The 14,101-nt window shown below is 43.4% G+C and overlaps 1 protein-coding gene across 6 annotated transcripts in view; it reads right to left on the bottom strand.

Moving 5' to 3' along the window:
• Positions 1–14,101, bottom strand: part of b3gat1b (beta-1,3-glucuronyltransferase 1 (glucuronosyltransferase P) b) — a 62,173-nt gene that overhangs the window by 24,991 nt on the left and 23,081 nt on the right. The window lies entirely within an intron of this gene.

Here is a 14,101-nt window from a genome sequence, read left to right as displayed (position 1 = left end):
GATCAATCCCAGTCTGAGATCAAAGGTTATGCCAGCTAATTAACACATCAGAACAGGACTAATACGGTCATGTTTGAACAGCATGTCATTGATACAGACAAGCTAATTTTCTATACACATCAAGCTGAAAAGCAATGACTCCACCTCACCACCATTTTGCAGCCCTATTTGAAGCCTAATTAAGCTCATGGTTGAGAATAGCCACAGATGTGAAATGATATAACATAAAGGTGTCAGCCTAGCAGTGACAAAAGGTTTAATCGCCATCACATGGCTGTTTGCCCTTTCGTGGTAAATGGACTGGTTCTTATATAGCGCTTTTCTACTCTGTCTGAGCACTCAAAGCACTTTATACAACTAATTCATTCACACAATCACTTCTAAGCTTAAGTGCTAAGTATCTAACATTCATACACATCCACACTCCGATGGATGCATCGGAGAGCAACATGGGGTTAGTATCTTGCCCAAGGATATTTGGCATGCAGCCTGGGATCGAACCGCCGACCTTCTGGTTAGTGGCTGATCTGCTCTGCCACCTGAGCTACAGCCACCCCACAGCCACCCCCTTTCAGCCCTTTCAGCTTCAGCTGCATGGTTTAGATGGAGATTCTGAGGCTTACCATGCACTGGAGATCTCCCCTAAAAAAGACTGCACTTTTGGAGGAGAGAATGAAACAAATGGAGCTTGATAATCTCTGTCAACAGTTTGAAGAGGACTCAGGCTGATTTGGAATATCAGCAACGTTAGACCCAGGTGAGAGAAGCTCAATGAATGCAGGAGGAGGCACCACAGGGCAGGGAGACCTTAACTAAGCGCTTTGACAGGAGTCACCGTTTAAAGGAAGCAGAGAAAGAGTTGGAAAGAGCCAAACCTCTTACTTCTCTCCTCAAGTCAGAGAGGAGCGATATCTCACCAGAAATGCCACAATTTTCACAGACAGCTTCCGTACGCTAGCTTCACCCTCCCAAATAAGGACAGGGCATGCTCAAATTGCTATGAGTGTCCCCCAGTTTACCATAATGTTCCTACCAATACTGCTAAATGGGAACATCTGTCCCAACACCTGCCGCTGGGCCACTGGCATTATTCATGAGAGGTACCCCTGCGGCCTCTGTACAACACCCACTGGGTCCTGAAGTTATTTCTCCAGGGAGGTCAGCTGTGGCTGCATCTTCAGCTACTCGGTCACCTGGCTTGGCAAGGCAAATCGACTCTGGACCTTTGGTTTCCATCTCCACATCCGCGAGCATAGCACCAGTCCCACCGGTGGCTCAGTCTGTTCAGTTCAGTTCAGGCCAGCCTTCAATCATCCCTACTCTTCAAACACTGCCGGTTAATGCTGTCTATCCCTCCATACTAGTCATATTCCATCCGCTGGACCAGAACTTCTAATTGCTTCTGTTTATGGCATTCCCAGACCTACATTACCGGTATTTGAAAGTGGAAGGGAGAGTGATTTTGCTCTACTCAAGATGGCATTGGACGACCTGCTGAGTAGTCACACCCACCTTGGTGAGCAGTATAAAAATCAGGTGTTTCTTAGCCAGGCATTTAAAACTCCCTAGTGCTTTACAAATGGCAAACACAACTTGAACTTCCGGCTTGAGTCAACGCTGGTGCATCTGGCTGTCGCTACTCACCGGTACATTTTCGATTATTTGGATTATTTGGATTCAGATTTGAATGAAAAGGGACATTCACACTCAGGCCAGATCAATCTCTGCCAGATATTGATTTGTAACAATTTTCCTCAACGTCTGCTATTTCAGCTGAATGTGCTCTGACATCTTATTCCCAGTGAGCTGCACTAGCTTAACTGTTTGAGCTATTTTAGACTACCCATTCATCGCTCCGGCCAGCACGGCTCCTTTTCCTCCACATCGTCCAAGATGTGGGCGAAGATGTTTTTGAGCTGGTCGGCACTATTGTGGATTCTCCTGATGCTCGTCTGGCTCCTATGGCTGGACTGCTCCGCTATACGGCCACTGAGCTCCTGCGCCTTTGCGGTCAGCTGTCGCTCCCTTCGCCGGCAGAGCTCCACTACCACCCGGACATCACTTTCCAGCCTTGTTGGAGATACATCCATTGTGGGTCCCGCAGGATTTTCCTCTATCCATCCATCCATTCACTTCCGCTTATCCTTTTCAGGGTCGCGGGGGGCGCTGGAGCCTATCCCAGGCTGTCATAGGGCGAGAGGCGGGGTACACCCTGGACAGGTCGCCAATCTGTCGCAGGGCCAACACACAGAGACAAACAACCATTCACACTCACATTCACTCGCACATTCAAACTTAGTGGCAATTTGGATTATCCAATTAACCTATCCCCACAAGCTGCATGTCTTTGGACGGTGGGAGGAAGCCGGAGCCACTAGGTGTGAATGTGCGAGTGAATGGTTGTCTGTCCCTGTGTGTTAGCCCTGTGACAGACTGGCGACCTGTCCAGGGTGTACCCCGCCTGTCGCCCTATGACAGCTGGGATAGGCTCCAGTGCCCCCCGCGACCCTGAAAAGGATAAGCGGAAGCGAATGGATGGATGGACGGACTTCTATTCTACTCCTGGTGATTTGTTGTTATATTATAATAATTGTTTACTCAATGTCCTTGATTCTCTGGCTCCTGTAAAAGCTCACTCTGTTTCCTTCGCTCGCTCTGCTCCCTTGTTTACCTCTGACCTCCGAGCATTAAAGGCCAAAGCTCGGCAGCTAGAGAAAGAAAATGACACCAGGTAGATACAAGAAATCTGGTTTAATTGTTGATGCAGAAATCCATTCCATGTACTTCAGTATAAAGACTCCATCAACAAGGCCAAACAAAGTTTCTACTCAGGTATTGTCAGTTCTTATGAGGGTAACGCAAGGATTTTGTTTTCAGTTCTCAAAAAAACAAATTCAACCCCCCAGCGCTTTACCACCACACTTCTATTCTTCTGAAACCCGTAACTCCTTGATGCTGTTCCTTTAGTACAAAAATTAATAACATTCACCAGCAACTCAGTTCAAATGTTGTGTCTATCCCCTCTCCAGAACCTTTTCTCTATTTTGAGCTGTTTTCCACTTTCCACATCTTCCTTATTTATCTGCTATTTCTGAGTTTATATGTAGGTCAAAGCCTGCCACATGTCATCTTCACCCTATGTCTACAGGGAAATCCTGCCTCTCTTGCTTACTCCCACTCATCTTTGCTATCATCCAGTCTTCACTCACCAGCGGTATCGTTCCCTCTTTATTCAAGATTGCTTCAGTCACTCCCATACTGAAAAAACCTTCTTTAGACCGTAACAACTTTAACAACCTCCGTCTGATTTCTAATCTGCCCTTCATCTCTAAAATACTCGAAAAAGTAGTTGCAGCTGAACTTCATTCACACCTGGTTAATAATAACATCTACGAGAGATTTCAATCTGGTTTTCGTTCATGTCACAGTACAGAAACTGCTTTACTTAAAGTCACTAATGATCTTGTAATCGGAGCTGACTCTGGTCTTCTCACCATTCTCATCCTCTTGGATCTGAGCTCAGCCTTCGACACCATCTCTCCTTCCGTCCTTGTAAACAGACTTTCCTCTCTCGGCATCTCTGACACACCCCTAGCCTGGTTTCAATCATATCTCCTTGACCGCTCCCAGTTTATTCAACTGAAATCATTCTGCTCTTGTCTATTCCTGGTCACTTCTGGTGTACCCCAAGGTCCAGTCTTAGGCCCTCTTCTCTTCATAATATACATCCTCCCTCTAGGTACCATTTTCCGCAAATTTGATCTTCACTTTCACTTGCTGATGACATCCAGTCATATTTCTCCTGCGGACCTGATTCCTCCCTCCCACCTTCTCTCTAACAGAATGTCTATCTGAATTTAAATCCTGGTTTAGCTCTAATTTTCTTCAAGCTCAATGAGGAAAAACTGAAATCCTCCTTATTCTCACCAAATCCAACCTTTTGAAGGCGAACTGTTTCTCACTCACTATCCATAACTCAGTTTTCCCTTCTCCTCAGGTTAAGAGCCTTGGTGTCATCCTAGACAGTTCACTTTCCTATAAATCTCACATCACATCTATTTCCATCTATGCAACATTAACAGATTGCTTCCTTCTCTTTCCACCCAGTCTACGTCCATTCTTGTCCACAGTCTTGTTACCTTCCGTATTGACTACTGCAATTCTCTTTTGCATGGTCTCCCCCAAAAATCCCTCCATAAGCTTCAACTGGTTCAGAACTCTGCTGCTCGCATTATCACCAGAACCCCTCCTACCAGCACATCAGCCCTGTTCTTCAGGAACTTCACTGGCTCCCAGTGAAATTCCGGATAATATACAAACTTCTTCTGTTCACCTTCAAGGCCATTCATAACCTCGCTCCTCCTTACGTGTCTGACCTGTTAAGCGCTACCTTTTCTGACGCTCACTTCAATCTTCTTCTTCTATCCAGCTTTCTGTGCCTTGCTTCCGCCTCACCACCATGGGAAGCAGAGCTTTTAGCTGCTCTGCTCCCAGGCTGTGGAACTCTCTACCCCCACATATAGGAAACACTGGTGCCCTCTCCCAGTTTACATCTCAACTCAAAACCCATCTGTTCACATCTGCATATTCACTGTGAACCCACTGTTTGTTAATTTTATCTTGTGCTTTTGTTTTATTGTTCTTCATTGTGTTATTGTTCTATTATGTGTTTTTATCTATTGTATAGTGTCCTTGCGTGTTTTGAATGTAGAGCAGAAGTATGGCCAGCCAAGACAGCCAGTCGAGTCAGAGTTGAGTGCAATCTGAAGAACTCCAGCACTGAAAATAGGAGATGCAATTGCCTTCGATGCTTTTGCATTATCTTATGCCAGACCTTTGCTGCAGTGGACACCCATCACCAGTCTTTATGCCCCAAAGGAAGCTGTAATATCTAGTCTTTGCGGCACTGAATGTAGGCTTGCTTGGGCCCCCAGCCAGGCAGATTCCTGCTGCTCTGAAATCCACAAACTGGAACAGGAAGACTACGTAGCCAAGATCTCATTGAAAGAAGCTGGCCAGACAGAGGAATCGTGTTTTATTGCACATCACATGGTGCAGCATAATGGTAAGAACAGGATAGTCTTTAACTGTTCATTGCAATACCATGGTCGGTCACTGGATGACCAGCTTTTACCAAGGCCCTAGTTCCTTCACTCCTTGGTGTACTCATTTTATTTTGCCAGCACGCTGTGGCCGTGAGTGGCGAAATTAAAGGAATGTTCCACCAAGTACGCCTATCACCCCAAGACAGACCACTCTTGCGCTTCCTCTGGAAAGAGATGCACAGAGAAGAGGAGCCATCCGTATATGAGTGGCAAGTATTAACATTAGGGAGAAATTGCAGCCCTTGTTGTGCAGTATAGGCCTTTCAACGCCGTGTCAAGGAGAGCAGGGATGTAACCACCAACCTGGCTAACATAGTCGAGTCATTTTATGTTGACAAAAATGTATGACCAAAGCAGAAGAGGCCAAGTGCTTGGTGGACAGCCTGGAACAGTTGTTAGCAGAAGGAGGATTTGAGATAAGTCAATGGTCCTGTAATATTTCCGCTACCACTGAACATCTTCCACCTGCAGCCAGGTCCACAGCTAGTGACCTCTGGCTGTCAAAGAGCAGTAGTGGCCTTCAAACGCTAACCCTTGGCATGCAGTGGAACTGTCTCACACTGGGCTATAAACAACAATCCAGTGACTTTGCGTCTGTCAGGAGTTGCAGTGCGGATGAGGGAAGGAGGACCCAAACGCTGGACTCACAGGTGGGTGAAGGTTGGCGTTTATTGTAGACAGAGTGAACAGAACAGAAGTAGGAAATGGCTGGTTGGCTGGACGGCTGACTGAATGAAAGACTGACTGACAGAACTGACAGAACTGGGACAACCTAACAGCAACAACATAACATCAATGACGCGACAGTGAACAGAAGGAAACTGAGGACTTAAATACTCTGACTGATGATGACGATTGGAGACCAGTGAGTACACAGCTGAACTTAGTCTGACTAATGATACATGGAAATAACTGGAACACAATACACAGGCGGTATGCTGGCACAGAAAACAGGAAGTGAGAAAACTGAATGTGGGAAATAAACTGAACATGATAAAACTGAAAACGCTGGGTCAACGACCCAGGAAACCTGACAGCGCCTACTCTCAAGAAACTGTATAAGACACTCGCTAGCCAGTGTGACAATTGTTATCCGGGATCTCTGGAAACAAGACCTAGGCTGGGATGACCAGATTAAACCGCAGCACTTTCTCGACCAGTGGTTGACCTGACAGAGGGAACTTGCTCATCTTCCGCACCTACACATTCCCTGACAATACTCATAGACAACATGGACAACTTCATGTATTCTGTGATGCATCAGAGAGGGCCTATGGAGCTGTTGCACTTTGGTACATGAAAAAGGAAAGACCATCTCTGAATGAAGGAGGGGGCCTAAGGGTACATCTTTCGCCATCTTACAATGCTGTGATCGCAGCCATTAACCCTTTAAGACCTACCATAGAACCAAGTCCGCCAGAGCTTATAGTATATTTTTACATGCTGTGGAGCCATTTTTTGGAGCATTTCAAGTTGCTATACATCAATACAACCATTATAGCCCAAATTTTAATAATATGTATGCATTAAGTGCATAGTAATTACATAAATTGCAAAAAAGTGCAATAAACTACAAAAAAAATTTAAAATCGTTTTTGTTTTTTTAACATATATTTCTAGCTGGAGAAATTTAAGAGGCTTATCCCTCAAAACTGTAAATACAAAAAAGTTGCACAAACTAGTTTCCCACCAAAGGAAATTTATTTTAAGTGTCTTCATTGTTTTATTTTTGAGATACACCAATTTTCATATACTGCAGGAAAAACGAAAAAATTTATTATCGTGCAAATTTGCAAAATAACAGCATCTGCATCAAAATAAAATATTTCCAGCAGTGCAATATGAGTCCTCAGCATCCCAGAAATGACACAGAAAGTCATAAAGTCAAACATAACTTTTAAAAACACAAGTATAGGCTCACAAGGCCACGATGGTAAAAAACTACATTTCCGCAAAATGACGTCACTTCCGGTTCCGGGCAGGTCATGCCGGACATGCGATAGTTCACGCTGATGGATCTAGGAAGTGTTACAAACAGCTGATCGGATCGGCAAAGCGTGTTTCTGGAATATTATGTTTTTGTTGCTGCAAGTGCTTTTTATGCAGTTTTGGCAAAGCTATATGTGGAAGCAAACTGTGACCTAGGACAAGCTAACGGTTTCATATGCAAAAAAAATTATTGCGCTAGCTTACGTGGTTGCAGTGCTACCAGGATTTAAAAATAGTTACGCAAAATGAAGCGTGTCCGCTCCGACCGGCTTTAAAGGGTTAACCAACTCTCTGTGAATGTCTTTGATCATTGATCAATGGTGTTTGATCAGTGGTTGTTGATCAATGGTCATGAGAATTTGCATATTAATGATCAAGGAACTGACCTCACAGCCCATTGTTCATTCAGTGGGCTGGTTTCAGTCATTGTGCAAATGTACTGTTTATAAGGGAATGCTACGTCCATATAAACAGAATTACACACACACACACACACACACACACACACACACACACATGCACATGCACACACACACACACGCACGCACACGCACACGCACACACACACACACACACACAACATTTTGGGATAATATTATCATGTTAGCCATTCTTTGTATAATGTTGGGTGCTAAAATTTTAGGGTTCTTCTGTCTCTCCATGTGATCAGATAATGAACATGCTCTGTCACTCTGAGGAGAATGCAATGTTGTTGAACATTTCAACAGTTGTTGAAATGTGGAAGACTGCCAGCAACTTTAAAAAGGCAAGAAAGAATCACCCGCAGATAAGATAAAGAAACACGACATTTAGCTAAAAATGACACAAGATGCTGTGGTCAGAGCTAAAAAACATTATTGAAATTTAAAAAAAAATAGCAGAAACTTTAAAAAAAGCAGTGTCCTGGTCCTGCGTCTATGACCTAAGGTTTTGAGTTCTACTCAGGAGTTTTCTAGTTTACTTATATTATAGTTCTGTATTTTATATTTGTTGTTTTCAGGCTTGTTATTATGTGGTTAAATTGGCGTTTCCTGTCTTCTTATGTCTAGTTTCCTGTGTTAGTTATTGTTGTCTCTCTTTGAAGTCAGTTTTGTCGCTATTTTAATTGTCTGCCACTTCTGTCATGTGTCTGTGTTATCCATGATGTTGTTTTATGAATGTCAAGTTTGGTGTCTCTGTCTCTCTGTCTCTTTGTCTCCCTTGTCCTCGGTTCTCTAGCGTTCGCTCGTGTCTCTAGCTCCCTGGCTCTGTCTGCCTTTCAGCTCTGTCTGCCATGTTTGTGCTTTTGTCTTCCCTGGTCAAGTTGTGTGTCTTAATGTGCTCCTGTGTCTGTTACTTCCTGTTTTACTTTGATAGTCTCCTGCCTCATGTGTACGATGTTCAATTTTGCTTCCATTGTCTCATTAACCTGGATTTGTTCCCTCATTATCCTGTGTTTACGTATTGTCTGAATTTCCCTCTGCTCTTGCTCATGTCATCCATCTAGCTGTGTGCCTGTGTGTCTTGAGCCGAGTAGTTCCAGGTTACAATTGAATTTCAGTTTTTTGTATCTTGTGTTTTGGGAGAGCTCAGCAATAAAGCTGTTTTGGACTTACCCTTGTGATTTTTGGAGACCTGCGTTTGGGTTCTAATCTCCCTGCCACACATCCGATTATGACAAACAGACAAGAGCAGCCAGCAGATAAACGAAAGCATAACAAAATTAAGCTAAAAATTGCAATAACTGGAATAATAAGAACTGCCTCCTCCTGAACAGCACGAACACCAAGAAGCTGCTAATGAAGTTCAGGACCTAAAATACTGTGCCGGTCAATCTGGATAGACAGAGAGCAGATAGACACTGTGCAGAGTAGATGAGGAGGAAGTTAACCAAGATATATATTGATATTTTGCTATATTATGCAATATATATAAAATTTGAAATATTCAAAGCTGAACTTGGTGAATGAGCTTAATTGCAAAAGATTTTCAAAATATCAGCTTAAGTGTGAAAACTGCGAGTACAAAAAAAGAGAAAAATATGCTAAATAAAGCCAACAAATTATCTAAACTGAGCATTTAGTGAAATTTACATTTTCAAAAAAAAACAACACAAAAAGATGCAAAACCTGGAACTGAAGCTCATCAAGATGAAGAAGAACTGAAACAAGTGCTGAACGAGTGAAAAAGGCCTGAAATAAGCTCAGCCTGAATCTCTAAACTCTAAACAGGCAGTTTCTGATTGGTGGCAGCTTGTGAACACCCCTCTGACACAAACGCACACACGTATACATCTCCACCAAACAATGTTTACAAATATGGACACACACACGCACCATGGAGTGAACAGTGATTGTGAGAGTGTGGCCTCTGTGTTTCAATGCCAATCATGTCTGAATCAATGTCTGCCTTCTATACAGTCGTTGGTGTGAATCTACTGAATTTGAATCCACCAAGCAGAAGCAGCTTGTTTACTTTTTCGCACCAAAACAACTGTGGCTACTTCATTTAGGAGATGGGACGACTGGAAATAGAGACTTCCAGCTCTGGTTTGAGTGAAATTTGTATCACTTCCCTTTAACTCCCACATCAATGTATCAAAACATAAAAACCTATGTTTCGGTATATAATTTGTGTTGGACGAGTTAAAATTGAGCGAGTAAGAAGAATTTATTTGGACATGAGGAACAGATTCAGAGAGAGTTGTGCACTCTAGCTTAACTGCAGAGAAAACATAGCAAATCACGTGTTTTATAAAAAATCATCATGATGCGACAAAAAACCTGAGCAGGGATTTTATGAAAACGGTAAAAGATAAGCAAAAGCTGAATTATGCCATAATAACCAAATGGTTTGAGAGCATTTTGAGTTTAAATAGTGCTTCTAAGTGAAAGGATGTGGAAATAGTGACGTTTAAAAAACAGCCACGTTTTAACAGATTTCTGGAAGCTTTCCATAACGGGGGCAGAAAATCCATAAAAACCTGAATGTTTTAAAAAGTATAAAAAGTCAGAAATAGCAGAAAATATGACCAGAAAGAGCAGAAGTAGCAAAATACTGTAAAACTTGAATTGCTAAAAGTATGCAGAAGTAGTTAAAGGGCCCAAAACATACGAAAGCTACTTGAGGACGAATAATACTAAAGAATAAAGAGAAACAGGAACACAAAAGTGCATTCATACGATTGTGTTCCTGTTTCTCAACTAGAAAAATAGCCATTTCCTGTGAAAATGCAGTGTGAATTCAGTAATTTATAATAAAATAAAACTTTTTCAGCTGAAAACTGCTGAAGAAGCTGAAGTTACCGCTAAACAACTTGTTCAACTGTGAGAAATTGTCAGAAAAGTGGGAAAGAACAGCCAGCATATAAACTGAAGCATCACAAAATTCAGTGACTGGAGTAATAAGAACTGAACAGCACCAACACCAAGGAGCTGCTAATGGGGTTCATGAGCAGTCTGCATAGATACAGAGTAGAACGACTGTGCAGAACAGATGAGGAGGAAGTTATATATTGATATATTATGCAATATATATTAAATATTTTAAATATTCAAAGCTGAACTTGAGGAATAAGTTTAATTTAATTGAATAAGCTTTTCAAAAATATCAGCCATCTTAAGTGTGAAAACTAAGAGCCAGTGACATTTTATTTTTCAAATGAAAAAAAAAAGATGCAAAATCCGGAGCTGAAGCTCATCAAGATGAAGAAGAACTGAAACAAATGCTGAACGAGAGAAAAAGACCTAAAATAAACTCAGTGTGAATCTATAAACGCTCTATGTAAACAGCAAGCAGTTTCTGATTCAGGGCAGCTAAACACCCCTCACACACACACACACACACACACACACACACACACACACACACACACACACACACACACACACACACCATGGAGTGAACAGTGACTGTGAGAGTATGGTCTCATGGCCTCTGTGTTTCAAGCACTCTGAAGTCCGCTGCTTCCTTGCTCGTCTGTACTTCAGTGAACGGGAGAACGCAGCGCGATCATTCTGCAGTTGGAACAGCAGTGTACTTGATATCATCACAGCGCCGCTCCAGTGTTTTTTCTGCCAAGCCCCATAAATATAACTTTGATTAATATTTGCAATGGAAATCACACATGATATCCAAAAATTTGTTAAATTAATACAAAATTTAAGTAGAAAATTTGCTAAGGAAAAAAACTCTTTTAAGCACTTTGGCAAAATTTGCTTTTACATACAATCTATTTCATAATGTCTAATAAGCTTCATATAGTTAAGCATAATTACAAAATGGCGCCGGTGAGGTCGGCTGCCGTGCTGGATGCTCTGCCCCAACTTCTCCACTTTTTGCAGTTTTTCGTCACTTTTTGCTATATCTGCGATAATCTTGCATGGGCATCATGCAAAACACACAAATCCGCTACAGTAGAGACACTTTGGTTTCTATTGGTCTACAATACACGAACATTTCACCATGTTTAACTATATATAGATATATCTATATCTATATATATGTATATATATATATATATATATATATATATATATATATATACCTGCCTCAGTACTACATGGAAGCTCCTGTCAGGCATCATATCGGCTAAGATGAACAGGCACATGGGTCAATACATGAGCGGGACACAGAAAGGAATTGGCAAGAATACCAGAGGCGCAAAACACCAGCTACTGGTAGACAGAACAATCAGCCGAGACTGCAAGACCAGACTGACCAACCTGTGCACTGCCTGGATTGATTACAAGAAGGCCTATGACTCAATGCCCCACAGCTGGATACTGGAATGCCTAGAATTGTACAAGATCAATGGGACCCTAAGAGCCTTCATCAGGAACTCAATGGGGATGTGGCGTACAACACTAGAGGCCAACTCCAAGCCCATAGCACAAGTCACCATCAAGTGCGGGATCTACCAAGGAGATGCTCTGTCCCCACTGCTGTTCTGCATAGGCCTGAACCCCCTCAGTGAGATCATTAACAAGACTGGCTACGGATACCGACTACGGAACGGAGCAGTTGTCAGCCACCTCCTGTACATGGATGACATCAAGCTGTATGCCAAGAGTGAACGAGACATCGATTCACTGATCCACACTACCAGGCTATACAGCAATGACATTGGAATGTCGTTCGGACTGGAGAAGTGTAGTCGGATGGTAACAAAGAGAGGGAAGGTAGTCAGAACTGAGGGGATTGAACTACCAGAAGGCAACATTGCAGACATAGAGGACAGTTACAAGTACTTGGGGATCCCGCAGGCGAATGGGAACCATGAAGAGGCCGCTAGAAAAGCTGCAACCACCAAGTACCTGCAGAGGGTCAGGCAAGTCCTGAGGAGTCAGCTGAATGGTAAGAACAAGATCCGGGCCATCAACACGTACGCCCTGCCCGTGATCAGGTACCCTGCTGGGGTAATAGGCTGGCCAAAGGAGGAGATAGAAGCCACTGACATAAAGACAAGAAAGCTCCTTACCATGCATGGAGGGTTTCACCCCAAGTCCAGCACCCTGAGGCTGTACGCTAAGCGGAAGGAAGGGGGCCGGGGACTGGTGAGTGTCAGCACCACAGTCCAGGATGAGACAACGAACATCCAAGAATACATTGGGAAGATGGCCCCAACTGACCGAGTGCTCAGTGAATACCTCAGGCAGCAGAAACCCAAGAAAGAGGAGGGAGACGAGGAACCATCATGGAAGGACAGAGCCCTGCACGGTATGTACCACCGGCAGATAGAGGAGGTGGCTGATATCCAGAAATCCTACCAGTGGCTGGACAAAGCTGGACTGAAAGACAGCACAGAGGCACTAATCATGGCAGCACAAGAACAAGCTCTGAGCACAAGATCCATAGAGGCTGGGGTCTATCACACCAGGCAAGACCCCAGGTGCAGGCTGTGTAAAGATGCCCCAGAGACAATCCAGCACATAACAGCAGGGTGCAAGATGCTAGCAGGCAAGGCATACATGGAACGCCATAACCAAGTGGCCGGCATAGTGTACAGGAACATCTGTGCCGAGTATAACCTGGAAGTCCCGAGGTCAAAATGGGAGATGCCCCCAAGGGTGGTGGAGAATGACCGAGCTAAGATCCTGTGGGACTTCCAGATACAGACGGACAAAATGGTGGTGGCTAACCAACCGGACATAGTGGTGGTAGACAAACAGAAGAAGACGGCCGTAGTGATCGATGTAGCGGTTCCGAATGACAGCAATATCAGGAAGAAGGAACACGAGAAGCTGGAGAAATACCAAGGGCTCAGAGAAGAGCTCGAGAGGATGTGGAGGGTGAAGGTAACGGTGGTCCCCGTGGTAATCGGAGCACTAGGTGCGGTGACTCCCAAGATAGGCGAGTGGCTCCAGCAGATCCCGGGAACAACATCGGAGATCTCTGTCCAGAAGAGCGCAGTCCTGGGAACAGCTAAGATACTGCGCAGGACCCTCAAGCTCCCAGGCCTCTGGTAGAGGACCCGAGCTTGAAGGATAAACCGCCCGCAGGGGCGTGCTGGGTGTTTTATATATATATATATATATATATATATTATACACAGCAAATTCAAAAGTGTTAAATGTTTTGGTGTTAATAGTCTTCTTGCAAAAGTAGAGTTAATTTTACTCTAAGTAGAGTCACATTCTTTTAATGTAACTCTGAGGTGTAAAATGATAGTAGTTAAAATCGAGTGTTAAAAATGAGTGTTTCTATGTCAAATCTGGAGGTGTTACAATGGAAACATTAACTCTTGACCTCTTAACTCTGAACTCCTACAGGGGCTATGACACCAACAGAGTAAATTCACAGACTCCGCCCCCAGCACGGCTCCAATCGAAGCTGAAGTGAAGCCGTTTCAGAACATTTTGCTCTACATATTTGAGTTGTTTGCCATGCTTGGTAAGTCATTCTTTCAAAGATTGTTTCAATTATTATTATGAGCTTTTACTTCTGTGGCTCTTTGGAGTTGAGACAAAGCTGTGTGAAAGGCATTAGCCATGTTGCTCGGTGATAGCATAATATTCTGTTTTAGCTAG

The sequence above is a fragment of the Aulonocara stuartgranti genome (genome assembly GCF_965226115.1).
Source record: "Aulonocara stuartgranti genome assembly, chromosome: 10".
Classification (NCBI taxonomy): domain Eukaryota; kingdom Metazoa; phylum Chordata; class Actinopteri; order Cichliformes; family Cichlidae; genus Aulonocara; species Aulonocara stuartgranti.
This window is presented reverse-complemented; position numbering and strand designations above follow the sequence as displayed.